Source organism: Carya illinoinensis, chromosome 11 (assembly GCF_018687715.1).
Source record: "Carya illinoinensis cultivar Pawnee chromosome 11, C.illinoinensisPawnee_v1, whole genome shotgun sequence".
Classification (NCBI taxonomy): Eukaryota; Viridiplantae; Streptophyta; class Magnoliopsida; order Fagales; family Juglandaceae; genus Carya; species Carya illinoinensis.
This window is the reverse complement of record NC_056762.1, coordinates 19,015,373-19,037,988: the sequence shown is the minus strand read 5'-3', so window position 1 is coordinate 19,037,988 and position 22,616 is coordinate 19,015,373. Positions and strand designations below refer to the sequence as shown.

Here is a 22,616-nt window from a genome sequence, read left to right as displayed (position 1 = left end):
ATCTGATCGATACCCATTGCTACGCGATGGGGTCGGTGCGATTTTCCTAAGAATCCATTGCCCGGTTGTCGTTCCGGTCCATCCGACCGGAGATGCGGTAAAAATAAAAAGGGGGGGTGCAACACGAGGACTTCCCAGGAGGTCACCCATCCTAGTACTACTCTCGCCCAAGCACGATTAACTGCGGAGTTCTGATGGGATCCGGTGCATTAGTGCTGGTATGATCGCACCCATCATGCTACCAGCGAAAAACTAATATAATCCTATTACGACCTAGCCGCACCATGCCTATCCCATGCCAACCGGCGATCTGATCGATACCCATTGCTACGCGATGGGGTCGGTGCGATTTTCCTAAGAATCCATTGCCCGGTTGTCGTTCCGGTCCATCCGACCGGAGATGCGGTAAAAATAAAAAGGGGGGGTGCAACACGAGGACTTCCCAGGAGGTCACCCATCCTAGTACTACTCTCGCCCAAGCACGCTTAACTGCGGAGTTCTGATGGGATCCGGTGCATTAGTGCTGGTATGATCGCACCCATCATGCTACCAGCGAAAAACTAATATAATCCTATTACGACCTAGCCGCACCCTGCCTATCCCATGCCAACCGGCGATCTGATCGATACCCATTGCTACGCGATGGGGTCGGTGCGATTTTCCTAAGAATCCATTGCCCGGTTGTCGTTCCGGTCCATCCGACCGGAGATGCGGTAAAAATAAAAAGGGGGGGTGCAACACGAGGACTTCCCAGGAGGTCACCCATCCTAGTACTACTCTCGCCCAAGCACGATTAACTGCGGAGTTCTGATGGGATCCGGTGCATTAGTGCTGGTATGATCGCACCCATCATGCTACCAGCGAAAAACTAATATAATCCTATTACGACCTAGCCGCACCATGCGTATCCCATGCCAACCGGCGATCTGATCGATACCCATTGCTACGCGATGGGGTCGGTGCGATTTTCCTAAGAATCCATTGCCCGGTTGTCGTTCCGGTCCATCCGACCGGAGATGCGGTAAAAATAAAAAGGGGGGGTGCAACACGAGGACTTCCCAGGAGGTCACCCATCCTAGTACTACTCTCGCCCAAGCACGCTTAACTGCGGAGTTCTGATGGGATCCGGTGCATTAGTGCTGGTATGATCGCACCCATCATGCTACCAGCGAAAAACTAATATAATCCTATTACGACCTAGCCGCACCCTGCCTATCTCATGCCAACCGGCGATCTGACCGATACCCATTGCTACGCGATTGGGTCGGTGCGATTTTCCTAAAAATCCATTCCCTGGTTCTCGTTCCGGTCCATCCGACCAGAGATGCGGTAAAAATTAAAAGGGGGGGTGCAACACGAGGACTTCCCAGGAGGTCACCCATCCTAGTACTACTCTCGCCCAACCACGCTTAACTGCGGAGGTCTGATGGGATCCGGTGCATTAGTGCTGGTATGATCGCACCCATCATGCTACCAGCGAAAAACTAATATAATCCTATTACGACCTAGCCGCACCATGCCTATCCCATGCCAACCGGCGATCTGATCGATACCCATTGCTACGCGATGGGGTCGGTGCGATTTTCCTAAGAATCCATTGCCCGGTTGTCGTTCCGGTCCATCCGACCGGAGATGCGGTAAAAATAAAAAGGGGGGGTGCAACACGAGGACTTCCCAGGAGGTCACCCATCCTAGTACTACTCTCGCCCAAGCACGCTTAACTGCGGAGTTCTGATGGGATCCGGTGCATTAGTGCTGGTATGATCGCACCCATCATGCTACCAGCGAAAAACTAATATAATCCTATTACGACCTAGCCGCACCCTGCCTATCCCATGCCAACTGGCGATCTGATTGATAGCGATGGGGTCGGTGCGATTTTCCTAAGAATCCATTGCCCGGTTGTCGTTCCGGTCCATCCGACCGGAGATGCGGTAAAAATAAAAAGGGGGGGTGCAACACGAGGACTTCCCAGGAGGTCACCCATCCTAGTACTACTCTCGCCCAAGCACGCTTAACTGCGGAGTTCTGATGGGATCCGGTGCATTAGTGGTGGTATGATCGCACCCATCATGCTACCAGCGAAAAACTAATATAATCCTATTACGACCTAGCCGCACCCTGCCTATCCCATGCCAACTGGCGATCTGATTGATAGCGATGGGGTCGGTGCGATTTTCCTAAGAATCCATTGCCCGGTTGTCGTTCCGGTCCATCCGACCGGAGATGCGGTAAAAATAAAAAGGGGGGGTGCAACACGAGGACTTCCCAGGAGGTCACCCATCCTAGTACTACTCTCGCCCAAGCACGCTTAACTGCTGAGTTCTGATGGGATCCGGTGCATTAGTGCTGGTAGGATCGCACCCATCATGCTACCAGCGAAAAACTAATATAATCCTATTACGACCTAGCCGCACCATGCCTATCCCATGCCAACCGGCGATCTGATCGATACCCATTGCTACGCGATGGGGTCGGTGCGATTTTCCTAAGAATCCATTGCCCGGTTGTCGTTCCGGTCCATCCGACCGGAGATGCGGTAAAAATAAAAAGGAGGGGTGCAACACGAGGACTTCCCAGGAGGTCACCCATCCTAGTACTACTCTCGCCCCAGCACGCTTAACTGCGGAGTTCTGATGGGATCCGGTGCATTAGTGCTGGTATGATCGCACCCATCATGCTACCAGCGAAAAACTAATATAATCCTATTACGACCTAGCCGCACCATGCCTATCCCATGCCAACCGGCGATCTGATCGATACCCATTGCTACGCGATGGGGTCGGTGCGATTTTCCTAAGAATCCATTGCCCGGTTGTCGTTCCGGTCCATCCGACCGGAGATGCGGTAAAAATAAAAAGGGGGGGTGCAACACGAGGACTTCCCAGGAGGTCACCCATCCTAGTACTACTCTCGCCCAAGCACGCTTAACTGCGGAGTTCTGATGGGATCCGGTGCATTAGTGCTGGTATGATCGCACCCATCATGCTACCAGCGAAAAACTAATATAATCCTATTACGACCTAGCCGCACCCTGCCTATCTCATGCCAACCGGCGATCTGACCGATACCCATTGCTACGCGATGGGGTCGGTGCGATTTTCCTAAAAATCCATTCCCTGGTTCTCGTTCCGGTCCATCCGACCAGAGATGCGGTAAAAATTAAAAGGGGGGGTGCAACACGAGGACTTCCCAGGAGGTCACCCATCCTAGTACTACTCTCGCCCAAGCACGCTTAACTGCGGAGTTCTTATGGGTTCCGGTGCATTAGTGCTGGTATGATCGCACCCATCATGCTACCAGCGAAAAACTAATATAATCCTATTACGACCTAGCCGCACCCTGCCTATCTCATGCCAACCGGCGATCTGACCGATACCCATCGCTACGTGATGGGGTCGGTGCGATTTTCCTAAAAATCCATTCCCTGGTTCTCGTTCCGGTCCATCCGACCAGAGATGCGGTAAAAATTAAAAGGGGGGGTGCAACACGAGGACTTCCCAGGAGGTCACCCATCCTAGTACTACTCTCGCCCAAGCACGCTTAACTGCGGAGTTCTGATGGGATCCGGTGCATTAGTGCTGGTATGATCGCACCCATCATGCTACCAGCGAAAAACAAATATAATCCTATTACGACCTAGCCGCACCCTGCCTATCCCATGCCAACTGGCGATCTGATTGATAGCGATGGGGTCGGTGCGATTTTCCTAAGAATCCATTGCCCGGTTGTCGTTCCGGTCCATCCGACCGGAGATGCGGTAAAAATAAAAAGGGGGGGTGCAACACGAGGACTTCCCAGGAGGTCACCCATCCTAGTACTACTCTCGCCCAAGCACGCTTAACTGCGGAGTTCTGATGGGATCCGGTGCATTAGTGCTGGTATGATCGCACCCATCATGCTACCAGCGAAAAACTAATATAATCCTATTACGACCTAGCCGCACCATGCCTATCCCATGCCAACCGGCGATCTGATCGATACCCATCGCTACGCGATGGGGTCGGTGCGATTTTCCTAAGAATCCATTGCCCGGTTGTCGTTCCGGTCCATCCGACCGGAGATGCGGTAAAAATAAAAAGGGGGGGTGCAACACGAGGACTTCCCAGGAGGTCACCCATCCTAGTACTACTCTCGCCCAAGCACGCTTAACTGCGGAGTTCTGATGGGATCCGGTGCATTAGTGCTGGTATGATCGCACCCATCATGCTACCAGCGAAAAACTAATATAATCCTATTACGACCTAGCCGCACCCTGCCTATCCCATGCCAACCGGCGATCTGATCGATACCCATTGCTACGCGATGGGGTCGGTGCGATTTTCCTAAGAATCCATTGCCCGGTTGTCGTTCCGGTCCATCCGACCGGAGATGCGGTAAAAATAAAAAGGGGGGGTGCAACACGAGGACTTCCCAGGAGGTCACCCATCCTAGTACTACTCTCGCCCAAGCACGATTAACTGCGGAGTTCTGATGGGATCCGGTGCATTAGTGCTGGTATGATCGCACCCATCATGCTACCAGCGAAAAACTAATATAATCCTATTACGACCTAGCCGCACCATGCCTATCCCATGCCAACCGGCGATCTGATCGATACCCATTGCTACGCGATGGGGTCGGTGCGATTTTCCTAAGAATCCATTGCCCGGTTGTCGTTCCGGTCCATCCGACCGGAGATGCGGTAAAAATAAAAAGGGGGGGTGCAACACGAGGACTTCCCAGGAGGTCACCCATCCTAGTACTACTCTCGCCCAAGCACGCTTAACTGCGGAGTTCTGATGGGATCCGGTGCATTAGTGCTGGTATGATCGCACCCATCATGCTACCAGCGAAAAACTAATATAATCCTATTACGACCTAGCCGCACCCTGCCTATCTCATGCCAACCGGCGATCTGACCGATACCCATTGCTACGCGATGGGGTCGGTGCGATTTTCCTAAAAATCCATTCCCTGGTTCTCGTTCCGGTCCATCCGACCAGAGATGCGGTAAAAATTAAAAGGGGGGGTGCAACACGAGGACTTCCCAGGAGGTCACCCATCCTAGTACTACTCTCGCCCAACCACGCTTAACTGCGGAGTTCTGATGGGATCCGGTGCATTAGTGCTGGTATGATCGCACCCATCATGCTACCAGCGAAAAACTAATATAATCCTATTACGACCTAGCCGCACCATGCCTATCCCATGCCAACCGGCGATCTGATCGATACCCATTGCTACGCGATGGGGTCGGTGCGATTTTCCTAAGAATCCATTGCCCGGTTGTCGTTCCGGTCCATCCGACCGGAGATGCGGTAAAAATAAAAAGGGGGGGTGCAACACGAGGACTTCCCAGGAGGTCACCCATCCTAGTACTACTCTCGCCCAAGCACGCTTAACTGCGGAGTTCTGATGGGATCCGGTGCATTAGTGCTGGTATGATCGCACCCATCATGCTACCAGCGAAAAACTAATATAATCCTATTACGACCTAGCCGCACCCTGCCTATCCCATGCCAACTGGCGATCTGATTGATAGCGATGGGGTCGGTGCGATTTTCCTAAGAATCCATTGCCCGGTTGTCGTTCCGGTCCATCCGACCGGAGATGCGGTAAAAATAAAAAGGGGGGGTGCAACACGAGGACTTCCCAGGAGGTCACCCATCCTAGTACTACTCTCGCCCAAGCACGCTTAACTGCGGAGTTCTGATGGGATCCGGTGCATTAGTGGTGGTATGATCGCACCCATCATGCTACCAGCGAAAAACTAATATAATCCTATTACGACCTAGCCGCACCCTGCCTATCCCATGCCAACTGGCGATCTGATTGATAGCGATGGGGTCGGTGCGATTTTCCTAAGAATCCATTGCCCGGTTGTCGTTCCGGTCCATCCGACCGGAGATGCGGTAAAAATAAAAAGGGGGGGTGCAACACGAGGACTTCCCAGGAGGTCACCCATCCTAGTACTACTCTCGCCCAAGCACGCTTAACTGCTGAGTTCTGATGGGATCCGGTGCATTAGTGCTGGTAGGATCGCACCCATCATGCTACCAGCGAAAAACTAATATAATCCTATTACGACCTAGCCGCACCATGCCTATCCCATGCCAACCGGCGATCTGATCGATACCCATTGCTACGCGATGGGGTCGGTGCGATTTTCCTAAGAATCCATTGCCCGGTTGTCGTTCCGGTCCATCCGACCGGAGATGCGGTAAAAATAAAAAGGAGGGGTGCAACACGAGGACTTCCCAGGAGGTCACCCATCCTAGTACTACTCTCGCCCCAGCACGCTTAACTGCGGAGTTCTGATGGGATCCGGTGCATTAGTGCTGGTATGATCGCACCCATCATGCTACCAGCGAAAAACTAATATAATCCTATTACGACCTAGCCGCACCATGCCTATCCCATGCCAACCGGCGATCTGATCGATACCCATTGCTACGCGATGGGGTCGGTGCGATTTTCCTAAGAATCCATTGCCCGGTTGTCGTTCCGGTCCATCCGACCGGAGATGCGGTAAAAATAAAAAGGGGGGGTGCAACACGAGGACTTCCCAGGAGGTCACCCATCCTAGTACTACTCTCGCCCAAGCACGCTTAACTGCGGAGTTCTGATGGGATCCGGTGCATTAGTGCTGGTATGATCGCACCCATCATGCTACCAGCGAAAAACTAATATAATCCTATTACGACCTAGCCGCACCCTGCCTATCTCATGCCAACCGGCGATCTGACCGATACCCATTGCTACGCGATGGGGTCGGTGCGATTTTCCTAAAAATCCATTCCCTGGTTCTCGTTCCGGTCCATCCGACCAGAGATGCGGTAAAAATTAAAAGGGGGGGTGCAACACGAGGACTTCCCAGGAGGTCACCCATCCTAGTACTACTCTCGCCCAAGCACGCTTAACTGCGGAGTTCTTATGGGTTCCGGTGCATTAGTGCTGGTATGATCGCACCCATCATGCTACCAGCGAAAAACTAATATAATCCTATTACGACCTAGCCGCACCCTGCCTATCTCATGCCAACCGGCGATCTGACCGATACCCATCGCTACGTGATGGGGTCGGTGCGATTTTCCTAAAAATCCATTCCCTGGTTCTCGTTCCGGTCCATCCGACCAGAGATGCGGTAAAAATTAAAAGGGGGGGTGCAACACGAGGACTTCCCAGGAGGTCACCCATCCTAGTACTACTCTCGCCCAAGCACGCTTAACTGCGGAGTTCTGATGGGATCCGGTGCATTAGTGCTGGTATGATCGCACCCATCATGCTACCAGCGAAAAACAAATATAATCCTATTACGACCTAGCCGCACCCTGCCTATCCCATGCCAACTGGCGATCTGATTGATAGCGATGGGGTCGGTGCGATTTTCCTAAGAATCCATTGCCCGGTTGTCGTTCCGGTCCATCCGACCGGAGATGCGGTAAAAATAAAAAGGGGGGGTGCAACACGAGGACTTCCCAGGAGGTCACCCATCCTAGTACTACTCTCGCCCAAGCACGCTTAACTGCGGAGTTCTGATGGGATCCGGTGCATTAGTGCTGGTATGATCGCACCCATCATGCTACCAGCGAAAAACTAATATAATCCTATTACGACCTAGCCGCACCATGCCTATCCCATGCCAACCGGCGATCTGATCGATACCCATCGCTACGCGATGGGGTCGGTGCGATTTTCCTAAGAATCCATTGCCCGGTTGTCGTTCCGGTCCATCCGACCGGAGATGCGGTAAAAATAAAAAGGGGGGGTGCAACACGAGGACTTCCCAGGAGGTCACCCATCCTAGTACTACTCTCGCCCAAGCACGCTTAACTGCGGAGTTCTGATGGGATCCGGTGCATTAGTGCTGGTATGATCGCACCCATCATGCTACCAGCGAAAAACTAATATAATCCTATTACGACCTAGCCGCACCCTGCCTATCCCATGCCAACCGGCGATCTGATCGATACCCATTGCTACGCGATGGGGTCGGTGCGATTTTCCTAAGAATCCATTGCCCGGTTGTCGTTCCGGTCCATCCGACCGGAGATGCGGTAAAAATAAAAAGGGGGGGTGCAACACGAGGACTTCCCAGGAGGTCACCCATCCTAGTACTACTCTCGCCCAAGCACGATTAACTGCGGAGTTCTGATGGGATCCGGTGCATTAGTGCTGGTATGATCGCACCCATCATGCTACCAGCGAAAAACTAATATAATCCTATTACGACCTAGCCGCACCATGCCTATCCCATGCCAACCGGCGATCTGATCGATACCCATTGCTACGCGATGGGGTCGGTGCGATTTTCCTAAGAATCCATTGCCCGGTTGTCGTTCCGGTCCATCCGACCGGAGATGCGGTAAAAATAAAAAGGGGGGGTGCAACACGAGGACTTCCCAGGAGGTCACCCATCCTAGTACTACTCTCGCCCAAGCACGCTTAACTGCGGAGTTCTGATGGGATCCGGTGCATTAGTGCTGGTATGATCGCACCCATCATGCTACCAGCGAAAAACTAATATAATCCTATTACGACCTAGCCGCACCCTGCCTATCTCATGCCAACCGGCGATCTGACCGATACCCATTGCTACGCGATGGGGTCGGTGCGATTTTCCTAAAAATCCATTCCCTGGTTCTCGTTCCGGTCCATCCGACCAGAGATGCGGTAAAAATTAAAAGGGGGGGTGCAACACGAGGACTTCCCAGGAGGTCACCCATCCTAGTACTACTCTCGCCCAAGCACGCTTAACTGCGGAGTTCTGATGGGATCCGGTGAATTAGTGCTGGTATGATCGCACCCATCATGCTACCAGCGAAAAACTAATATAATCCTATTACGACCTAGCCGCACCATGCCTATCCCATGCCAACCGGCGATCTGATCGATACCCATTGCTACGCGATGGGGTCGGTGCGATTTTCCTAAGAATCCATTGCCCGGTTGTCGTTCCGGTCCATCCGACCGGAGATGCGGTAAAAATAAAAAGGGGGGGTGCAACACGAGGACTTCCCAGGAGGTCACCCATCCTAGTACTACTCTCGCCCAAGCACGCTTAACTGCGGAGTTCTGATGGGATCCGGTGCATTAGTGCTGGTATGATCGCACCCATCATGCTACCAGCGAAAAACTAATATAATCCTATTACGACCTAGCCGCACCCTGCCTATCTCATGCCAACCGGCGATCTGACCGATACCCATAGCTACGCGATGGGGTCGGTGCGATTTTCCTAAAAATCCATTCCCTGGTTCTCGTTCCGGTCCATCCGACCAGAGATGCGGTAAAAATTAAAAGGGGGGGTGCAACACGAGGACTTCCCAGGAGGTCACCCATCCTAGTACTACTCTCGCCCAAGCACGCTTAACTGCGGAGTTCTGATGGGATCCGGTGCATTAGTGCTGGTATGATCGCACCCATCATGCTACCAGCGAAAAACTAATATAATCCTATTACGACCTAGCCGCACCATGCCTATCCCATGCCAACCGGCGATCTGATCGATACCCATCGCTACGCGATGGGGTCGGTGCGATTTTCCTAAGAATCCATTGCCCGGTTGTCGTTCCGGTCCATCCGACCGGAGATGCGGTAAAAATAAAAAGGGGGGGTGCAACACGAGGACTTCCCAGGAGGTCACCCATCCTAGTACTACTCTCGCCCAAGCACGCTTAACTGCGGAGTTCTGATGGGATCCGGTGCATTAGTGCTGGTATGATCGCACCCATCATGCTACCAGCGAAAAACTAATATAATCCTATTACGACCTAGCCGCACCCTGCCTATCCCATGCCAACCGGCGATCTGATCGATACCCATTGCTACGCGATGGGGTCGGTGCGATTTTCCTAAGAATCCATTGCCCGGTTGTCGTTCCGGTCCATCCGACCGGAGATGCGGTAAAAATAAAAAGGGGGGGTGCAACACGAGGACTTCCCAGGAGGTCACCCATCCTAGTACTACTCTCGCCCAAGCACGATTAACTGCGGAGTTCTGATGGGATCCGGTGCATTAGTGCTGGTATGATCGCACCCATCATGCTACCAGCGAAAAACTAATATAATCCTATTACGACCTAGCCGCACCATGCCTATCCCATGCCAACCGGCGATCTGATCGATACCCATTGCTACGCGATGGGGTCGGTGCGATTTTCCTAAGAATCCATTGCCCGGTTGTCGTTCCGGTCCATCCGACCGGAGATGCGGTAAAAATAAAAAGGGGGGGTGCAACACGAGGACTTCCCAGGAGGTCACCCATCCTAGTACTACTCTCGCCCAAGCACGCTTAACTGCGGAGTTCTGATGGGATCCGGTGCATTAGTGCTGGTATGATCGCACCCATCATGCTACCAGCGAAAAACTAATATAATCCTATTACGACCTAGCCGCACCCTGCCTATCTCATGCCAACCGGCGATCTGACCGATACCCATTGCTACGCGATGGGGTCGGTGCGATTTTCCTAAAAATCCATTCCCTGGTTCTCGTTCCGGTCCATCCGACCAGAGATGCGGTAAAAATTAAAAGGGGGGGTGCAACACGAGGACTTCCCAGGAGGTCACCCATCCTAGTACTACTCTCGCCCAAGCACGCTTAACTGCGGAGTTCTGATGGGATCCGGTGCATTAGTGCTGGTATGATCGCACCCATCATGCTACCAGCGAAAAACTAATATAATCCTATTACGACCTAGCCGCACCATGCCTATCCCATGCCAACCGGCGATCTGATCGATACCCATTGCTACGCGATGGGGTCGGTGCGATTTTCCTAAGAATCCATTGCCCGGTTGTCGTTCCGGTCCATCCGACCGGAGATGCGGTAAAAATAAAAAGGGGGGGTGCAACACGAGGACTTCCCAGGAGGTCACCCATCCTAGTACTACTCTCGCCCAAGCACGCTTAACTGCGGAGTTCTGATGGGATCCGGTGCATTAGTGCTGGTATGATCGCACCCATCATGCTACCAGCGAAAAACTAATATAATCCTATTACGACCTAGCCGCACCCTGCCTATCTCATGCCAACCGGCGATCTGACCGATACCCATTGCTACGCGATGGGGTCGGTGCGATTTTCCTAAAAATCCATTCCCTGGTTCTCGTTCCGGTCCATCCGACCAGAGATGCGGTAAAAATTAAAAGGGGGGGGTGCAACACGAGGACTTCCCAGGAGGTCACCCATCCTAGTACTACTCTCGCCCAAGCACGCTTAACTGCGGAGTTCTTATGGGATCCGGTGCATTAGTGCTGGTATGATCGCACCCATCATGCTACCAGCGAAAAACTAATATAATCCTATTACGACCTAGCCGCACCCTGCCTATCTCATGCCAACCGGCGATCTGACCGATACCCATCGCTACGCGATGGGGTCGGTGCGATTTTCCTAAAAATCCATTCCCTGGTTCTCGTTCCGGTCCATCCGACCAGAGATGCGGTAAAAATTAAAAGGGGGGGTGCAACACGAGGACTTCCCAGGAGGTCACCCATCCTAGTACTACTCTCGCCCAAGCACGCTTAACTGCGGAGTTCTGATGGGATCCGGTGCATTAGTGCTGGTATGATCGCACCCATCATGCTACCAGCGAAAAACAAATATAATCCTATTACGACCTAGCCGCACCCTGCCTATCCCATGCCAACTGGCGATCTGATTGATAGCGATGGGGTCGGTGCGATTTTCCTAAGAATCCATTGCCCGGTTGTCGTTCCGGTCCATCCGACCGGAGATGCGGTAAAAATTAAAAGGGGGGGTGCAACACGAGGACTTCCCAGGAGGTCACCCATCCTAGTACTACTCTCGCCCAAGCACGCTTAACTGCGGAGTTCTGATGGGATCCGGTGCATTAGTGCTGGTATGATCGCACCCATCATGCTACCAGCGAAAAACTAATATAATCCTATTACGACCTAGCCGCACCATGCCTATCCCATGCCAACCGGCGATCTGATCGATACCCATCGCTACGCGATGGGGTCGGTGCGATTTTCCTAAGAATCCATTGCCCGGTTGTCGTTCCGGTCCATCCGACCGGAGATGCGGTAAAAATAAAAAGGGGGGGTGCAACACGAGGACTTCCCAGGAGGTCACCCATCCTAGTACTACTCTCGCCCAAGCACGCTTAACTGCGGAGTTCTGATGGGATCCGGTGCATTAGTGCTGGTATGATCGCACCCATCATGCTACCAGCGAAAAACTAATATAATCCTATTACGACCTAGCCGCACCCTGCCTATCCCATGCCAACCGGCGATCTGATCGATACCCATTGCTACGCGATGGGGTCGGTGCGATTTTCCTAAGAATCCATTGCCCGGTTGTCGTTCCGGTCCATCCGACCGGAGATGCGGTAAAAATAAAAAGGGGGGGTGCAACACGAGGACTTCCCAGGAGGTCACCCATCCTAGTACTACTCTCGCCCAAGCACGATTAACTGCGGAGTTCTGATGGGATCCGGTGCATTAGTGCTGGTATGATCGCACCCATCATGCTACCAGCGAAAAACTAATATAATCCTATTACGACCTAGCCGCACCATGCCTATCCCATGCCAACCGGCGATCTGATCGATACCCATTGCTACGCGATGGGGTCGGTGCGATTTTCCTAAGAATCCATTGCCCGGTTGTCGTTCCGGTCCATCCGACCGGAGATGCGGTAAAAATAAAAAGGGGGGGTGCAACACGAGGACTTCCCAGGAGGTCACCCATCCTAGTACTACTCTCGCCCAAGCACGCTTAACTGCGGAGTTCTGATGGGATCCGGTGCATTAGTGCTGGTATGATCGCACCCATCATGCTACCAGCGAAAAACTAATATAATCCTATTACGACCTAGCCGCACCCTGCCTATCTCATGCCAACCGGCGATCTGACCGATACCCATTGCTACGCGATGGGGTCGGTGCGATTTTCCTAAAAATCCATTCCCTGGTTCTCGTTCCGGTCCATCCGACCAGAGATGCGGTAAAAATTAAAAGGGGGGGTGCAACACGAGGACTTCCCAGGAGGTCACCCATCCTAGTACTACTCTCGCCCAAGCACGCTTAACTGCGGAGTTCTGATGGGATCCGGTGCATTAGTGCTGGTATGATCGCACCCATCATGCTACCAGCGAAAAACTAATATAATCCTATTACGACCTAGCCGCACCATGCCTATCCCATGCCAACCGGCGATCTGATCGATACCCATTGCTACGCGATGGGGTCGGTGCGATTTTCCTAAGAATCCATTGCCCGGTTGTCGTTCCGGTCCATCCGACCGGAGATGCGGTAAAAATAAAAAGGGGGGGTGCAACACGAGGACTTCCCAGGAGGTCACCCATCCTAGTACTACTCTCGCCCAAGCACGCTTAACTGCGGAGTTCTGATGGGATCCGGTGCATTAGTGCTGGTATGATCGCACCCATCATGCTACCAGCGAAAAACTAATATAATCCTATTACGACCTAGCCGCACCCTGCCTATCTCATGCCAACCGGCGATCTGACCGATACCCATTGCTACGCGATGGGGTCGGTGCGATTTTCCTAAAAATCCATTCCCTGGTTCTCGTTCCGGTCCATCCGACCAGAGATGCGGTAAAAATTAAAAGGGGGGGTGCAACACGAGGACTTCCCAGGAGGTCACCCATCCTAGTACTACTCTCGCCCAAGCACGCTTAACTGCGGAGTTCTTATGGGATCCGGTGCATTAGTGCTGGTATGATCGCACCCATCATGCTACCAGCGAAAAACTAATATAATCCTATTACGACCTAGCCGCACCCTGCCTATCTCATGCCAACCGGCGATCTGACCGATACCCATCGCTACGCGATGGGGTCGGTGCGATTTTCCTAAAAATCCATTCCCTGGTTCTCGTTCCGGTCCATCCGACCAGAGATGCGGTAAAAATTAAAAGGGGGGGTGCAACACGAGGACTTCCCAGGAGGTCACCCATCCTAGTACTACTCTCGCCCAAGCACGCTTAACTGCGGAGTTCTGATGGGATCCGGTGCATTAGTGCTGGTATGATCGCACCCATCATGCTACCAGCGAAAAACAAATATAATCCTATTACGACCTAGCCGCACCCTGCCTATCCCATGCCAACTGGCGATCTGATTGATAGCGATGGGGTCGGTGCGATTTTCCTAAGAATCCATTGCCCGGTTGTCGTTCCGGTCCATCCGACCGGAGATGCGGTAAAAATAAAAAGGGGGGGTGCAACACGAGGACTTCCCAGGAGGTCACCCATCCTAGTACTACTCTCGCCCAAGCACGCTTAACTGCGGAGTTCTGATGGGATCCGGTGCATTAGTGCTGGTATGATCGCACCCATCATGCTACCAGCGAAAAACTAATATAATCCTATTACGACCTAGCCGCACCATGCCTATCCCATGCCAACCGGCGATCTGATCGATACCCATCGCTACGCGATGGGGTCGGTGCGATTTTCCTAAGAATCCATTGCCCGGTTGTCGTTCCGGTCCATCCGACCGGAGATGCGGTAAAAATAAAAAGGGGGGGTGCAACACGAGGACTTCCCAGGAGGTCACCCATCCTAGTACTACTCTCGCCCAAGCACGCTTAACTGCGGAGTTCTGATGGGATCCGGTGCATTAGTGCTGGTATGATCGCACCCATCATGCTACCAGCGAAAAACTAATATAATCCTATTACGACCTAGCCGCACCCTGCCTATCCCATGCCAACCGGCGATCTGATCGATACCCATTGCTACGCGATGGGGTCGGTGCGATTTTCCTAAGAATCCATTGCCCGGTTGTCGTTCCGGTCCATCCGACCGGAGATGCGGTAAAAATAAAAAGGGGGGGTGCAACACGAGGACTTCCCAGGAGGTCACCCATCCTAGTACTACTCTCGCCCAAGCACGATTAACTGCGGAGTTCTGATGGGATCCGGTGCATTAGTGCTGGTATGATCGCACCCATCATGCTACCAGCGAAAAACTAATATAATCCTATTACGACCTAGCCGCACCATGCCTATCCCATGCCAACCGGCGATCTGATCGATACCCATTGCTACGCGATGGGGTCGGTGCGATTTTCCTAAGAATCCATTGCCCGGTTGTCGTTCCGGTCCATCCGACCGGAGATGCGGTAAAAATAAAAAGGGGGGGTGCAACACGAGGACTTCCCAGGAGGTCACCCATCCTAGTACTACTCTCGCCCAAGCACGCTTAACTGCGGAGTTCTGATGGGATCCGGTGCATTAGTGCTGGTATGATCGCACCCATCATGCTACCAGCGAAAAACTAATATAATCCTATTACGACCTAGCCGCACCCTGCCTATCTCATGCCAACCGGCGATCTGACCGATACCCATTGCTACGCGATGGGGTCGGTGCGATTTTCCTAAAAATCCATTCCCTGGTTCTCGTTCCGGTCCATCCGACCAGAGATGCGGTAAAAATTAAAAGGGGGGGTGCAACACGAGGACTTCCCAGGAGGTCACCCATCCTAGTACTACTCTCGCCCAAGCACGCTTAACTGCGGAGTTCTGATGGGATCCGGTGCATTAGTGCTGGTATGATCGCACCCATCATGCTACCAGCGAAAAACTAATATAATCCTATTACGACCTAGCCGCACCATGCCTATCCCATGCCAACCGGCGATCTGATCGATACCCATTGCTACGCGATGGGGTCGGTGCGATTTTCCTAAGAATCCATTGCCCGGTTGTCGTTCCGGTCCATCCGACCGGAGATGCGGTAAAAATAAAAAGGGGGGGTGCAACACGAGGACTTCCCAGGAGGTCACCCATCCTAGTACTACTCTCGCCCAAGCACGCTTAACTGCGGAGTTCTGATGGGATCCGGTGCATTAGTGCTGGTATGATCGCACCCATCATGCTACCAGCGAAAAACTAATATAATCCTATTACGACCTAGCCGCACCCTGCCTATCTCATGCCAACCGGCGATCTGACCGATACCCATTGCTACGCGATGGGGTCGGTGCGATTTTCCTAAAAATCCATTCCCTGGTTCTCGTTCCGGTCCATCCGACCAGAGATGCGGTAAAAATTAAAAGGGGGGGTGCAACACGAGGACTTCCCAGGAGGTCACCCATCCTAGTACTACTCTCGCCCAAGCACGCTTAACTGCGGAGTTCTTATGGGATCCGGTGCATTAGTGCTGGTATGATCGCACCCATCATGCTACCAGCGAAAAACTAATATAATCCTATTACGACCTAGCCGCACCCTGCCTATCTCATGCCAACCGGCGATCTGACCGATACCCATCGCTACGCGATGGGGTCGGTGCGATTTTCCTAAAAATCCATTCCCTGGTTCTCGTTCCGGTCCATCCGACCAGAGATGCGGTAAAAATTAAAAGGGGGGGGTGCAACACGAGGACTTCCCAGGAGGTCACCCATCCTAGTACTACTCTCGCCCAAGCACGCTTAACTGCGGAGTTCTGATGGGATCCGGTGCATTAGTGCTGGTATGATCGCACCCATCATGCTACCAGCGAAAAAACAAATATAATCCTATTACGACCTAGCCGCACCCTGCCTATCCCATGCCAACTGGCGATCTGATTGATAGCGATGGGGTCGGTGCGATTTTCCTAAGAATCCATTGCCCGGTTGTCGTTCCGGTCCATCCGACCGGAGATGCGGTAAAAATAAAAAGGGGGGGTGCAACACGAGGACTTCCCAGGAGGTCACCCATCCTAGTACTACTCTCGCCCAAGCACGCTTAACTGCGGAGTTCTGATGGGATCCGGTGCATTAGTGCTGGTATGATCGCACCCATCATGCTACCAGCGAAAAACTAATATAATCCTATTACGACCTAGCCGCACCATGCCTATCCCATGCCAACCGGCGATCTGATCGATACCCATCGCTACGCGATGGGGTCGGTGCGATTTTCCTAAGAATCCATTGCCCGGTTGTCGTTCCGGTCCATCCGACCGGAGATGCGGTAAAAATAAAAAGGGGGGGTGCAACACGAGGACTTCCCAGGAGGTCACCCATCCTAGTACTACTCTCGCCCAAGCACGCTTAACTGCGGAGTTCTGATGGGATCCGGTGCATTAGTGCTGGTATGATCGCACCCATCATGCTACCAGCGAAAAACTAATATAATCCTATTACGACCTAGCCGCACCCTGCCTATCTCATGCCAACCGGCGATCTGACCGATACCCATTGCTACGCGATGGGGTCGGTGCGATTTTCCTAAAAATCCATTCCCTGGTTCTCGTTCCGGTCCATCCGACCAGAGATGCGGTAAAAATTAAAAGGGGGGGTGCAACACGAGGACTTCCCAGGAGGTCACCCCATCCTAGTACTACTCTCGCCCAAGCACGCTTAACTGCGGAGTTCTGATGGGATCCGGTGCATTAGTGCTGGTATGATCGCACCCATCATGCTACCAGCGAAAAACTAATATAATCCTATTACGACCTAGCCGCACCCTGCCTATCTCATGCCAACCGGCGATCTGACCGATACCCATTGCTACGCGATGGGGTCGGTGCGATTTTCCTAAAAATCCATTCCCTGGTTCTCGTTCCGGTCCCATCCGACCAGAGATGCGGTAAAAATTAAAAGGGGGGGTGCAACACGAGGACTTCCCAGGAGGTCACCCATCCTAGTACTACTCTCGCCCAAGCACGCTTAACTGCGGAGTTCTGATGGGATCCGGTGCATTAGTGCTGGTATGATCGCACCCATCATGCTACCAGCGAAAAACTAATATAATCCTATTACGACCTAGCCGCACCATGCCTATCCCATGCCAACCGGCGATCTGATCGATACCCATTGCTACGCGATGGGGTCGGTGCGATTTTCCTAAGAATCCATTGCCCGGTTGTCGTTCCGGTCCATCCGACCGGAGATGCGGTAAAAATAAAAAGGGGGGTGCAACACGAGGACTTCCCAGGAGGTCACCCATCCTAGTACTACTCTCGCCCAAGCACGCTTAACTGCGGAGTTCTGATGGGATCCGGTGCATTAGTGCTGGTATGATCGCACCCATCATGCTACCAGCGAAAAACTAATATAATCCTATTACGACCTAGCCGCACCCTGCCTATCCCATGCCAACCGGCGATCTGATCGATACCCATTGCTACGCGATGGGGTCGGTGCGATTTTCCTAAGAATCCATTGCCCGGTTGTCGTTCCGGTCCATCCGACCGGAGATGCGGTAAAAATAAAAAGGGGGGGTGCAACACGAGGACTTCCCAGGAGGTCACCCATCCTAGTACTACTCTCGCCCAAGCACGATTAACTGCGGAGTTCTGATGGGATCCGGTGCATTAGTGCTGGTATGATCGCACCCATCATGCTACCAGCGAAAAACTAATATAATCCTATTACGACCTAGCCGCACCATGCCTATCCCATGCCAACCGGCGATCTGATCGATACCCATTGCTACGCGATGGGGTCGGTGCGATTTTCCTAAGAATCCATTGCCCGGTTGTCGTTCCGGTCCATCCGACCGGAGATGCGGTAAAAATAAAAAGGGGGGGTGCAACACGAGGACTTCCCAGGAGGTCACCCATCCTAGTACTACTCTCGCCCAAGCACGCTTAACTGCGGAGTTCTGATGGGATCCGGTGCATTAGTGCTGGTATGATCGCACCCATCATGCTACCAGCGAAAAACTAATATAATCCTATTACGACCTAGCCGCACCCTGCCTATCTCATGCCAACCGGCGATCTGACCGATACCCATTGCTACGCGATGGGGTCGGTGCGATTTTCCTAAAAATCCATTCCCTGGTTCTCGTTCCGGTCCATCCGACCAGAGATGCGGTAAAAATTAAAAGGGGGGGTGCAACACGAGGACTTCCCAGGAGGTCACCCATCCTAGTACTACTCTCGCCCAAGCACGCTTAACTGCGGAGTTCTGATGGGATCCGGTGCATTAGTGCTGGTATGATCGCACCCATCATGCTACCAGCGAAAAACTAATATAATCCTATTACGACCTAGCCGCACCATGCCTATCCCATGCCAACCGGCGATCTGATCGATACCCATTGCTACGCGATGGGGTCGGTGCGATTTTCCTAAGAATCCATTGCCCGGTTGTCGTTCCGGTCCATCCGACCGGAGATGCGGTAAAAATAAAAAGGGGGGGGTGCAACACGAGGACTTCCCAGGAGGTCACCCATCCTAGTACTACTCTCGCCCAAGCACGCTTAACTGCGGAGTTCTGATGGGATCCGGTGCATTAGTGCTGGTATGATCGCACCCATCATGCTACCAGCGAAAAAACTAATATAATCCTATTACGACCTAGCCGCACCCTGCCTATCTCATGCCAACCGGCGATCTGACCGATACCCATTGCTACGCGATGGGGTCGGTGCGATTTTCCTAAAAATCCATTCCCTGGTTCTCGTTCCGGTCCATCCGACCAGAGATGCGGTAAAAATTAAAAGGGGGGGTGCAACACGAGGACTTCCCAGGAGGTCACCCATCCTAGTACTACTCTCGCCCAAGCACGCTTAACTGCGGAGTTCTTATGGGATCCGGTGCATTAGTGCTGGTATGATCGCACCCATCATGCTACCAGCGAAAAACTAATATAATCCTATTACGACCTAGCCGCACCCTGCCTATCTCATGCCAACCGGCGATCTGACCGATACCCATCGCTACGCGATGGGGTCGGTGCGATTTTCCTAAAAATCCATTCCCTGGTTCTCGTTCCGGTCCATCCGACCAGAGATGCGGTAAAAATTAAAAGGGGGGGTGCAACACGAGGACTTCCCAGGAGGTCACCCATCCTAGTACTACTCTCGCCCAAGCACGCTTAACTGCGGAGTTCTGATGGGATCCGGTGCATTAGTGCTGGTATGATCGCACCCATCATGCTACCAGCGAAAAACAAATATAATCCTATTACGACCTAGCCGCACCCTGCCTATCCCATGCCAACTGGCGATCTGATTGATAGCGATGGGGTCGGTGCGATTTTCCTAAGAATCCATTGCCCGGTTGTCGTTCCGGTCCATCCGACCGGAGATGCGGTAAAAATAAAAAGGGGGGGTGCAACACGAGGACTTCCCAGGAGGTCACCCATCCTAGTACTACTCTCGCCCAAGCACGCTTAACTGCGGAGTTCTGATGGGATCCGGTGCATTAGTGCTGGTATGATCGCACCCATCATGCTACCAGCGAAAAACTAATATAATCCTATTACGACCTAGCCGCACCATGCCTATCCCATGCCAACCGGCGATCTGATCGATACCCATCGCTACGCGATGGGGTCGGTGCGATTTTCCTAAGAATCCATTGCCCGGTTGTCGTTCCGGTCCATCCGACCGGAGATGCGGTAAAAATAAAAAGGGGGGGTGCAACACGAGGACTTCCCAGGAGGTCACCCATCCTAGTACTACTCTCGCCCAAGCACGCTTAACTGCGGAGTTCTGATGGGATCCGGTGCATTAGTGCTGGTATGATCGCACCCATCATGCTACCAGCGAAAAACTAATATAATCCTATTACGACCTAGCCGCACCCTGCCTATCCCATGCCAACCGGCGATCTGATCGATACCCATTGCTACGCGATGGGGTCGGTGCGATTTTCCTAAGAATCCATTGCCCGGTTGTCGTTCCGGTCCATCCGACCGGAGATGCGGTAAAAATAAAAAGGGGGGGTGCAACACGAGGACTTCCCAGGAGGTCACCCATCCTAGTACTACTCTCGCCCAAGCACGATTAACTGCGGAGTTCTGATGGGATCCGGTGCATTAGTGCTGGTATGATCGCACCCATCATGCTACCAGCGAAAAACTAATATAATCCTATTACGACCTAGCCGCACCATGCCTATCCCATGCCAACCGGCGATCTGATCGATACCCATTGCTACGCGATGGGGTCGGTGCGATTTTCCTAAGAATCCATTGCCCGGTTGTCGTTCCGGTCCATCCGACCGGAGATGCGGTAAAAATAAAAAGGGGGGGTGCAACACGAGGACTTCCCAGGAGGTCACCCATCCTAGTACTACTCTCGCCCAAGCACGCTTAACTGCGGAGTTCTGATGGGATCCGGTGCATTAGTGCTGGTATGATCGCACCCATCATGCTACCAGCGAAAAACTAATATAATCCTATTACGACCTAGCCGCACCCTGCCTATCTCATGCCAACCGGCGATCTGACCGATACCCATTGCTACGCGATGGGGTCGGTGCGATTTTCCTAAAAATCCATTCCCTGGTTCTCGTTCCGGTCCATCCGACCAGAGATGCGGTAAAAATTAAAAGGGGGGGTGCAACACGAGGACTTCCCAGGAGGTCACCCATCCTAGTACTACTCTCGCCCAAGCACGCTTAACTGCGGAGTTCTGATGGGATCCGGTGCATTAGTGCTGGTATGATCGCACCCATCATGCTACCAGCGAAAAACTAATATAATCCTATTACGACCTAGCCGCACCATGCCTATCCCATGCCAACCGGCGATCTGATCGATACCCATTGCTACGCGATGGGGTCGGTGCGATTTTCCTAAGAATCCATTGCCCGGTTGTCGTTCCGGTCCATCCGACCGGAGATGCGGTAAAAATAAAAAGGGGGGGTGCAACACGAGGACTTCCCAGGAGGTCACCCATCCTAGTACTACTCTCGCCCAAGCACGCTTAACTGCGGAGTTCTGATGGGATCCGGTGCATTAGTGCTGGTATGATCGCACCCATCATGCTACCAGCGAAAAACTAATATAATCCTATTACGACCTAGCCGCACCCTGCCTATCTCATGCCAACCGGCGATCTGACCGATACCCATAGCTACGCGATGGGGTCGGTGCGATTTTCCTAAAAATCCATTCCCTGGTTCTCGTTCCGGTCCATCCGACCAGAGATGCGGTAAAAATTAAAAGGGGGGGTGCAACACGAGGACTTCCCAGGAGGTCACCCATCCTAGTACTACTCTCGCCCAAGCACGCTTAACTGCGGAGTTCTTATGGGATCCGGTGCATTAGTGCTGGTATGATCGCACCCATCATGCTACCAGCGAAAAACTAATATAATCCTATTACGACCTAGCCGCACCCTGCCTATCTCATGCCAACCGGCGATCTGACCGATACCCATCGCTACGCGATGGGGTCGGTGCGATTTTCCTAAAAATCCATTCCCTGGTTCTCGTTCCGGTCCATCCGACCAGAGATGCGGTAAAAATTAAAAGGGGGGGTGCAACACGAGGACTTCCCAGGAGGTCACCCATCCTAGTACTACTCTCGCCCAAGCACGCTTAACTGCGGAGTTCTGATGGGATCCGGTGCATTAGTGCTGGTATGATCGCACCCATCATGCTACCAGCGAAAAACAAATATAATCCTATTACGACCTAGCCGCACCCTGCCTATCCCATGCCAACTGGCGATCTGATTGATAGCGATGGGGTCGGTGCGATTTTCCTAAGAATCCATTGCCCGGTTGTCGTTCCGGTCCATCCGACCGGAGATGCGGTAAAAATAAAAAGGGGGGGTGCAACACGAGGACTTCCCAGGAGGTCACCCATCCTAGTACTACTCTCGCCCAAGCACGCTTAACTGCGGAGTTCTGATGGGATCCGGTGCATTAGTGCTGGTATGATCGCACCCATCATGCTACCAGCG

The 22,616-nt window shown here is 52.7% G+C and overlaps 74 non-coding genes across 74 annotated transcripts; all 74 read right to left on the bottom strand.

The window, feature by feature from the left end:
• Positions 1 to 113: 113 nt before the first annotated feature.
• Positions 114 to 232, bottom strand: LOC122287687. The gene has a single exon (XR_006234976.1). It is a non-coding gene; the product is annotated as a 5S ribosomal RNA (ribosomal RNA).
• A 189-nt stretch (positions 233 to 421) lies between these two features.
• Positions 422 to 540, bottom strand: LOC122285062. The gene has a single exon (XR_006232400.1). It is a non-coding gene; the product is annotated as a 5S ribosomal RNA (ribosomal RNA).
• A 189-nt stretch (positions 541 to 729) lies between these two features.
• LOC122287686 lies at positions 730 to 848 on the bottom strand. Its single transcript, XR_006234975.1, has one exon. It is a non-coding gene; the product is annotated as a 5S ribosomal RNA (ribosomal RNA).
• Positions 849 to 1,037: 189 nt separating this feature from the next.
• LOC122285061 lies at positions 1,038 to 1,156 on the bottom strand. The gene has a single exon (XR_006232399.1). It is a non-coding gene; the product is annotated as a 5S ribosomal RNA (ribosomal RNA).
• Positions 1,157 to 1,345: 189 nt separating this feature from the next.
• On the bottom strand, positions 1,346 to 1,464 carry LOC122283159. The gene has a single exon (XR_006230639.1). It is a non-coding gene; the product is annotated as a 5S ribosomal RNA (ribosomal RNA).
• A 189-nt stretch (positions 1,465 to 1,653) lies between these two features.
• On the bottom strand, positions 1,654 to 1,772 carry LOC122285060. The gene has a single exon (XR_006232398.1). It is a non-coding gene; the product is annotated as a 5S ribosomal RNA (ribosomal RNA).
• A 178-nt stretch (positions 1,773 to 1,950) lies between these two features.
• LOC122288558 lies at positions 1,951 to 2,069 on the bottom strand. The gene has a single exon (XR_006235815.1). It is a non-coding gene; the product is annotated as a 5S ribosomal RNA (ribosomal RNA).
• Positions 2,070 to 2,247: 178 nt separating this feature from the next.
• LOC122283092 lies at positions 2,248 to 2,366 on the bottom strand. The gene has a single exon (XR_006230575.1). It is a non-coding gene; the product is annotated as a 5S ribosomal RNA (ribosomal RNA).
• A 189-nt stretch (positions 2,367 to 2,555) lies between these two features.
• LOC122287315 lies at positions 2,556 to 2,674 on the bottom strand. Its single transcript, XR_006234614.1, has one exon. It is a non-coding gene; the product is annotated as a 5S ribosomal RNA (ribosomal RNA).
• Positions 2,675 to 2,863: 189 nt separating this feature from the next.
• LOC122285059 lies at positions 2,864 to 2,982 on the bottom strand. The gene has a single exon (XR_006232397.1). It is a non-coding gene; the product is annotated as a 5S ribosomal RNA (ribosomal RNA).
• A 189-nt stretch (positions 2,983 to 3,171) lies between these two features.
• On the bottom strand, positions 3,172 to 3,290 carry LOC122288267. The gene has a single exon (XR_006235536.1). It is a non-coding gene; the product is annotated as a 5S ribosomal RNA (ribosomal RNA).
• Positions 3,291 to 3,479: 189 nt separating this feature from the next.
• Positions 3,480 to 3,598, bottom strand: LOC122285058. The gene has a single exon (XR_006232396.1). It is a non-coding gene; the product is annotated as a 5S ribosomal RNA (ribosomal RNA).
• A 178-nt stretch (positions 3,599 to 3,776) lies between these two features.
• Positions 3,777 to 3,895, bottom strand: LOC122285056. The gene has a single exon (XR_006232394.1). It is a non-coding gene; the product is annotated as a 5S ribosomal RNA (ribosomal RNA).
• Positions 3,896 to 4,084: 189 nt separating this feature from the next.
• On the bottom strand, positions 4,085 to 4,203 carry LOC122285055. The gene has a single exon (XR_006232393.1). It is a non-coding gene; the product is annotated as a 5S ribosomal RNA (ribosomal RNA).
• Positions 4,204 to 4,392: 189 nt separating this feature from the next.
• LOC122287685 lies at positions 4,393 to 4,511 on the bottom strand. Its single transcript, XR_006234974.1, has one exon. It is a non-coding gene; the product is annotated as a 5S ribosomal RNA (ribosomal RNA).
• A 189-nt stretch (positions 4,512 to 4,700) lies between these two features.
• On the bottom strand, positions 4,701 to 4,819 carry LOC122285053. The gene has a single exon (XR_006232392.1). It is a non-coding gene; the product is annotated as a 5S ribosomal RNA (ribosomal RNA).
• A 189-nt stretch (positions 4,820 to 5,008) lies between these two features.
• LOC122288642 lies at positions 5,009 to 5,127 on the bottom strand. The gene has a single exon (XR_006235896.1). It is a non-coding gene; the product is annotated as a 5S ribosomal RNA (ribosomal RNA).
• Positions 5,128 to 5,316: 189 nt separating this feature from the next.
• On the bottom strand, positions 5,317 to 5,435 carry LOC122285052. Its single transcript, XR_006232391.1, has one exon. It is a non-coding gene; the product is annotated as a 5S ribosomal RNA (ribosomal RNA).
• Positions 5,436 to 5,613: 178 nt separating this feature from the next.
• LOC122288557 lies at positions 5,614 to 5,732 on the bottom strand. Its single transcript, XR_006235814.1, has one exon. It is a non-coding gene; the product is annotated as a 5S ribosomal RNA (ribosomal RNA).
• A 178-nt stretch (positions 5,733 to 5,910) lies between these two features.
• On the bottom strand, positions 5,911 to 6,029 carry LOC122283090. The gene has a single exon (XR_006230574.1). It is a non-coding gene; the product is annotated as a 5S ribosomal RNA (ribosomal RNA).
• A 189-nt stretch (positions 6,030 to 6,218) lies between these two features.
• LOC122287314 lies at positions 6,219 to 6,337 on the bottom strand. Its single transcript, XR_006234613.1, has one exon. It is a non-coding gene; the product is annotated as a 5S ribosomal RNA (ribosomal RNA).
• A 189-nt stretch (positions 6,338 to 6,526) lies between these two features.
• LOC122285051 lies at positions 6,527 to 6,645 on the bottom strand. Its single transcript, XR_006232390.1, has one exon. It is a non-coding gene; the product is annotated as a 5S ribosomal RNA (ribosomal RNA).
• Positions 6,646 to 6,834: 189 nt separating this feature from the next.
• On the bottom strand, positions 6,835 to 6,953 carry LOC122288266. The gene has a single exon (XR_006235535.1). It is a non-coding gene; the product is annotated as a 5S ribosomal RNA (ribosomal RNA).
• A 189-nt stretch (positions 6,954 to 7,142) lies between these two features.
• Positions 7,143 to 7,261, bottom strand: LOC122285050. Its single transcript, XR_006232389.1, has one exon. It is a non-coding gene; the product is annotated as a 5S ribosomal RNA (ribosomal RNA).
• A 178-nt stretch (positions 7,262 to 7,439) lies between these two features.
• On the bottom strand, positions 7,440 to 7,558 carry LOC122285049. The gene has a single exon (XR_006232388.1). It is a non-coding gene; the product is annotated as a 5S ribosomal RNA (ribosomal RNA).
• Positions 7,559 to 7,747: 189 nt separating this feature from the next.
• Positions 7,748 to 7,866, bottom strand: LOC122285048. Its single transcript, XR_006232387.1, has one exon. It is a non-coding gene; the product is annotated as a 5S ribosomal RNA (ribosomal RNA).
• A 189-nt stretch (positions 7,867 to 8,055) lies between these two features.
• On the bottom strand, positions 8,056 to 8,174 carry LOC122287684. Its single transcript, XR_006234973.1, has one exon. It is a non-coding gene; the product is annotated as a 5S ribosomal RNA (ribosomal RNA).
• A 189-nt stretch (positions 8,175 to 8,363) lies between these two features.
• LOC122285047 lies at positions 8,364 to 8,482 on the bottom strand. The gene has a single exon (XR_006232386.1). It is a non-coding gene; the product is annotated as a 5S ribosomal RNA (ribosomal RNA).
• Positions 8,483 to 8,671: 189 nt separating this feature from the next.
• On the bottom strand, positions 8,672 to 8,790 carry LOC122287500. Its single transcript, XR_006234791.1, has one exon. It is a non-coding gene; the product is annotated as a 5S ribosomal RNA (ribosomal RNA).
• A 189-nt stretch (positions 8,791 to 8,979) lies between these two features.
• LOC122285046 lies at positions 8,980 to 9,098 on the bottom strand. The gene has a single exon (XR_006232385.1). It is a non-coding gene; the product is annotated as a 5S ribosomal RNA (ribosomal RNA).
• A 189-nt stretch (positions 9,099 to 9,287) lies between these two features.
• Positions 9,288 to 9,406, bottom strand: LOC122285044. The gene has a single exon (XR_006232383.1). It is a non-coding gene; the product is annotated as a 5S ribosomal RNA (ribosomal RNA).
• Positions 9,407 to 9,595: 189 nt separating this feature from the next.
• On the bottom strand, positions 9,596 to 9,714 carry LOC122285043. Its single transcript, XR_006232382.1, has one exon. It is a non-coding gene; the product is annotated as a 5S ribosomal RNA (ribosomal RNA).
• A 189-nt stretch (positions 9,715 to 9,903) lies between these two features.
• LOC122287682 lies at positions 9,904 to 10,022 on the bottom strand. Its single transcript, XR_006234971.1, has one exon. It is a non-coding gene; the product is annotated as a 5S ribosomal RNA (ribosomal RNA).
• Positions 10,023 to 10,211: 189 nt separating this feature from the next.
• On the bottom strand, positions 10,212 to 10,330 carry LOC122285042. The gene has a single exon (XR_006232381.1). It is a non-coding gene; the product is annotated as a 5S ribosomal RNA (ribosomal RNA).
• A 189-nt stretch (positions 10,331 to 10,519) lies between these two features.
• LOC122285041 lies at positions 10,520 to 10,638 on the bottom strand. Its single transcript, XR_006232380.1, has one exon. It is a non-coding gene; the product is annotated as a 5S ribosomal RNA (ribosomal RNA).
• A 189-nt stretch (positions 10,639 to 10,827) lies between these two features.
• LOC122285040 lies at positions 10,828 to 10,946 on the bottom strand. Its single transcript, XR_006232379.1, has one exon. It is a non-coding gene; the product is annotated as a 5S ribosomal RNA (ribosomal RNA).
• Positions 10,947 to 11,136: 190 nt separating this feature from the next.
• LOC122287360 lies at positions 11,137 to 11,255 on the bottom strand. Its single transcript, XR_006234656.1, has one exon. It is a non-coding gene; the product is annotated as a 5S ribosomal RNA (ribosomal RNA).
• Positions 11,256 to 11,444: 189 nt separating this feature from the next.
• Positions 11,445 to 11,563, bottom strand: LOC122285039. The gene has a single exon (XR_006232378.1). It is a non-coding gene; the product is annotated as a 5S ribosomal RNA (ribosomal RNA).
• A 178-nt stretch (positions 11,564 to 11,741) lies between these two features.
• LOC122285037 lies at positions 11,742 to 11,860 on the bottom strand. The gene has a single exon (XR_006232377.1). It is a non-coding gene; the product is annotated as a 5S ribosomal RNA (ribosomal RNA).
• Positions 11,861 to 12,049: 189 nt separating this feature from the next.
• LOC122285036 lies at positions 12,050 to 12,168 on the bottom strand. The gene has a single exon (XR_006232376.1). It is a non-coding gene; the product is annotated as a 5S ribosomal RNA (ribosomal RNA).
• A 189-nt stretch (positions 12,169 to 12,357) lies between these two features.
• LOC122287681 lies at positions 12,358 to 12,476 on the bottom strand. The gene has a single exon (XR_006234970.1). It is a non-coding gene; the product is annotated as a 5S ribosomal RNA (ribosomal RNA).
• A 189-nt stretch (positions 12,477 to 12,665) lies between these two features.
• On the bottom strand, positions 12,666 to 12,784 carry LOC122285035. The gene has a single exon (XR_006232375.1). It is a non-coding gene; the product is annotated as a 5S ribosomal RNA (ribosomal RNA).
• Positions 12,785 to 12,973: 189 nt separating this feature from the next.
• LOC122285034 lies at positions 12,974 to 13,092 on the bottom strand. The gene has a single exon (XR_006232374.1). It is a non-coding gene; the product is annotated as a 5S ribosomal RNA (ribosomal RNA).
• Positions 13,093 to 13,281: 189 nt separating this feature from the next.
• Positions 13,282 to 13,400, bottom strand: LOC122285032. Its single transcript, XR_006232372.1, has one exon. It is a non-coding gene; the product is annotated as a 5S ribosomal RNA (ribosomal RNA).
• Positions 13,401 to 13,589: 189 nt separating this feature from the next.
• On the bottom strand, positions 13,590 to 13,708 carry LOC122287359. Its single transcript, XR_006234655.1, has one exon. It is a non-coding gene; the product is annotated as a 5S ribosomal RNA (ribosomal RNA).
• Positions 13,709 to 13,897: 189 nt separating this feature from the next.
• On the bottom strand, positions 13,898 to 14,016 carry LOC122285031. Its single transcript, XR_006232371.1, has one exon. It is a non-coding gene; the product is annotated as a 5S ribosomal RNA (ribosomal RNA).
• Positions 14,017 to 14,194: 178 nt separating this feature from the next.
• On the bottom strand, positions 14,195 to 14,313 carry LOC122285030. The gene has a single exon (XR_006232370.1). It is a non-coding gene; the product is annotated as a 5S ribosomal RNA (ribosomal RNA).
• A 189-nt stretch (positions 14,314 to 14,502) lies between these two features.
• Positions 14,503 to 14,621, bottom strand: LOC122285029. Its single transcript, XR_006232369.1, has one exon. It is a non-coding gene; the product is annotated as a 5S ribosomal RNA (ribosomal RNA).
• A 189-nt stretch (positions 14,622 to 14,810) lies between these two features.
• On the bottom strand, positions 14,811 to 14,929 carry LOC122287680. The gene has a single exon (XR_006234969.1). It is a non-coding gene; the product is annotated as a 5S ribosomal RNA (ribosomal RNA).
• Positions 14,930 to 15,118: 189 nt separating this feature from the next.
• Positions 15,119 to 15,237, bottom strand: LOC122285028. The gene has a single exon (XR_006232368.1). It is a non-coding gene; the product is annotated as a 5S ribosomal RNA (ribosomal RNA).
• Positions 15,238 to 15,426: 189 nt separating this feature from the next.
• LOC122285027 lies at positions 15,427 to 15,545 on the bottom strand. Its single transcript, XR_006232367.1, has one exon. It is a non-coding gene; the product is annotated as a 5S ribosomal RNA (ribosomal RNA).
• A 189-nt stretch (positions 15,546 to 15,734) lies between these two features.
• Positions 15,735 to 15,853, bottom strand: LOC122285026. Its single transcript, XR_006232366.1, has one exon. It is a non-coding gene; the product is annotated as a 5S ribosomal RNA (ribosomal RNA).
• A 189-nt stretch (positions 15,854 to 16,042) lies between these two features.
• Positions 16,043 to 16,161, bottom strand: LOC122287358. The gene has a single exon (XR_006234654.1). It is a non-coding gene; the product is annotated as a 5S ribosomal RNA (ribosomal RNA).
• A 190-nt stretch (positions 16,162 to 16,351) lies between these two features.
• Positions 16,352 to 16,470, bottom strand: LOC122285025. The gene has a single exon (XR_006232365.1). It is a non-coding gene; the product is annotated as a 5S ribosomal RNA (ribosomal RNA).
• Positions 16,471 to 16,649: 179 nt separating this feature from the next.
• On the bottom strand, positions 16,650 to 16,768 carry LOC122285024. Its single transcript, XR_006232364.1, has one exon. It is a non-coding gene; the product is annotated as a 5S ribosomal RNA (ribosomal RNA).
• A 189-nt stretch (positions 16,769 to 16,957) lies between these two features.
• LOC122285023 lies at positions 16,958 to 17,076 on the bottom strand. The gene has a single exon (XR_006232363.1). It is a non-coding gene; the product is annotated as a 5S ribosomal RNA (ribosomal RNA).
• A 189-nt stretch (positions 17,077 to 17,265) lies between these two features.
• Positions 17,266 to 17,385, bottom strand: LOC122288730. The gene has a single exon (XR_006235982.1). It is a non-coding gene; the product is annotated as a 5S ribosomal RNA (ribosomal RNA).
• Positions 17,386 to 17,575: 190 nt separating this feature from the next.
• On the bottom strand, positions 17,576 to 17,694 carry LOC122285020. The gene has a single exon (XR_006232361.1). It is a non-coding gene; the product is annotated as a 5S ribosomal RNA (ribosomal RNA).
• Positions 17,695 to 17,882: 188 nt separating this feature from the next.
• Positions 17,883 to 18,001, bottom strand: LOC122285019. Its single transcript, XR_006232360.1, has one exon. It is a non-coding gene; the product is annotated as a 5S ribosomal RNA (ribosomal RNA).
• A 189-nt stretch (positions 18,002 to 18,190) lies between these two features.
• On the bottom strand, positions 18,191 to 18,309 carry LOC122287679. Its single transcript, XR_006234968.1, has one exon. It is a non-coding gene; the product is annotated as a 5S ribosomal RNA (ribosomal RNA).
• Positions 18,310 to 18,498: 189 nt separating this feature from the next.
• LOC122285018 lies at positions 18,499 to 18,617 on the bottom strand. Its single transcript, XR_006232359.1, has one exon. It is a non-coding gene; the product is annotated as a 5S ribosomal RNA (ribosomal RNA).
• A 189-nt stretch (positions 18,618 to 18,806) lies between these two features.
• Positions 18,807 to 18,925, bottom strand: LOC122285017. Its single transcript, XR_006232358.1, has one exon. It is a non-coding gene; the product is annotated as a 5S ribosomal RNA (ribosomal RNA).
• A 190-nt stretch (positions 18,926 to 19,115) lies between these two features.
• On the bottom strand, positions 19,116 to 19,234 carry LOC122285016. Its single transcript, XR_006232357.1, has one exon. It is a non-coding gene; the product is annotated as a 5S ribosomal RNA (ribosomal RNA).
• Positions 19,235 to 19,424: 190 nt separating this feature from the next.
• LOC122287357 lies at positions 19,425 to 19,543 on the bottom strand. The gene has a single exon (XR_006234653.1). It is a non-coding gene; the product is annotated as a 5S ribosomal RNA (ribosomal RNA).
• A 189-nt stretch (positions 19,544 to 19,732) lies between these two features.
• LOC122285014 lies at positions 19,733 to 19,851 on the bottom strand. The gene has a single exon (XR_006232355.1). It is a non-coding gene; the product is annotated as a 5S ribosomal RNA (ribosomal RNA).
• A 178-nt stretch (positions 19,852 to 20,029) lies between these two features.
• On the bottom strand, positions 20,030 to 20,148 carry LOC122285013. Its single transcript, XR_006232354.1, has one exon. It is a non-coding gene; the product is annotated as a 5S ribosomal RNA (ribosomal RNA).
• A 189-nt stretch (positions 20,149 to 20,337) lies between these two features.
• LOC122285012 lies at positions 20,338 to 20,456 on the bottom strand. The gene has a single exon (XR_006232353.1). It is a non-coding gene; the product is annotated as a 5S ribosomal RNA (ribosomal RNA).
• A 189-nt stretch (positions 20,457 to 20,645) lies between these two features.
• Positions 20,646 to 20,764, bottom strand: LOC122287678. The gene has a single exon (XR_006234967.1). It is a non-coding gene; the product is annotated as a 5S ribosomal RNA (ribosomal RNA).
• A 189-nt stretch (positions 20,765 to 20,953) lies between these two features.
• On the bottom strand, positions 20,954 to 21,072 carry LOC122285011. The gene has a single exon (XR_006232352.1). It is a non-coding gene; the product is annotated as a 5S ribosomal RNA (ribosomal RNA).
• Positions 21,073 to 21,261: 189 nt separating this feature from the next.
• Positions 21,262 to 21,380, bottom strand: LOC122285010. The gene has a single exon (XR_006232351.1). It is a non-coding gene; the product is annotated as a 5S ribosomal RNA (ribosomal RNA).
• A 189-nt stretch (positions 21,381 to 21,569) lies between these two features.
• On the bottom strand, positions 21,570 to 21,688 carry LOC122285008. Its single transcript, XR_006232349.1, has one exon. It is a non-coding gene; the product is annotated as a 5S ribosomal RNA (ribosomal RNA).
• Positions 21,689 to 21,877: 189 nt separating this feature from the next.
• On the bottom strand, positions 21,878 to 21,996 carry LOC122287355. Its single transcript, XR_006234652.1, has one exon. It is a non-coding gene; the product is annotated as a 5S ribosomal RNA (ribosomal RNA).
• A 189-nt stretch (positions 21,997 to 22,185) lies between these two features.
• LOC122285007 lies at positions 22,186 to 22,304 on the bottom strand. The gene has a single exon (XR_006232348.1). It is a non-coding gene; the product is annotated as a 5S ribosomal RNA (ribosomal RNA).
• Positions 22,305 to 22,482: 178 nt separating this feature from the next.
• On the bottom strand, positions 22,483 to 22,601 carry LOC122285005. The gene has a single exon (XR_006232347.1). It is a non-coding gene; the product is annotated as a 5S ribosomal RNA (ribosomal RNA).
• Positions 22,602 to 22,616: the final 15 nt, after the last annotated feature.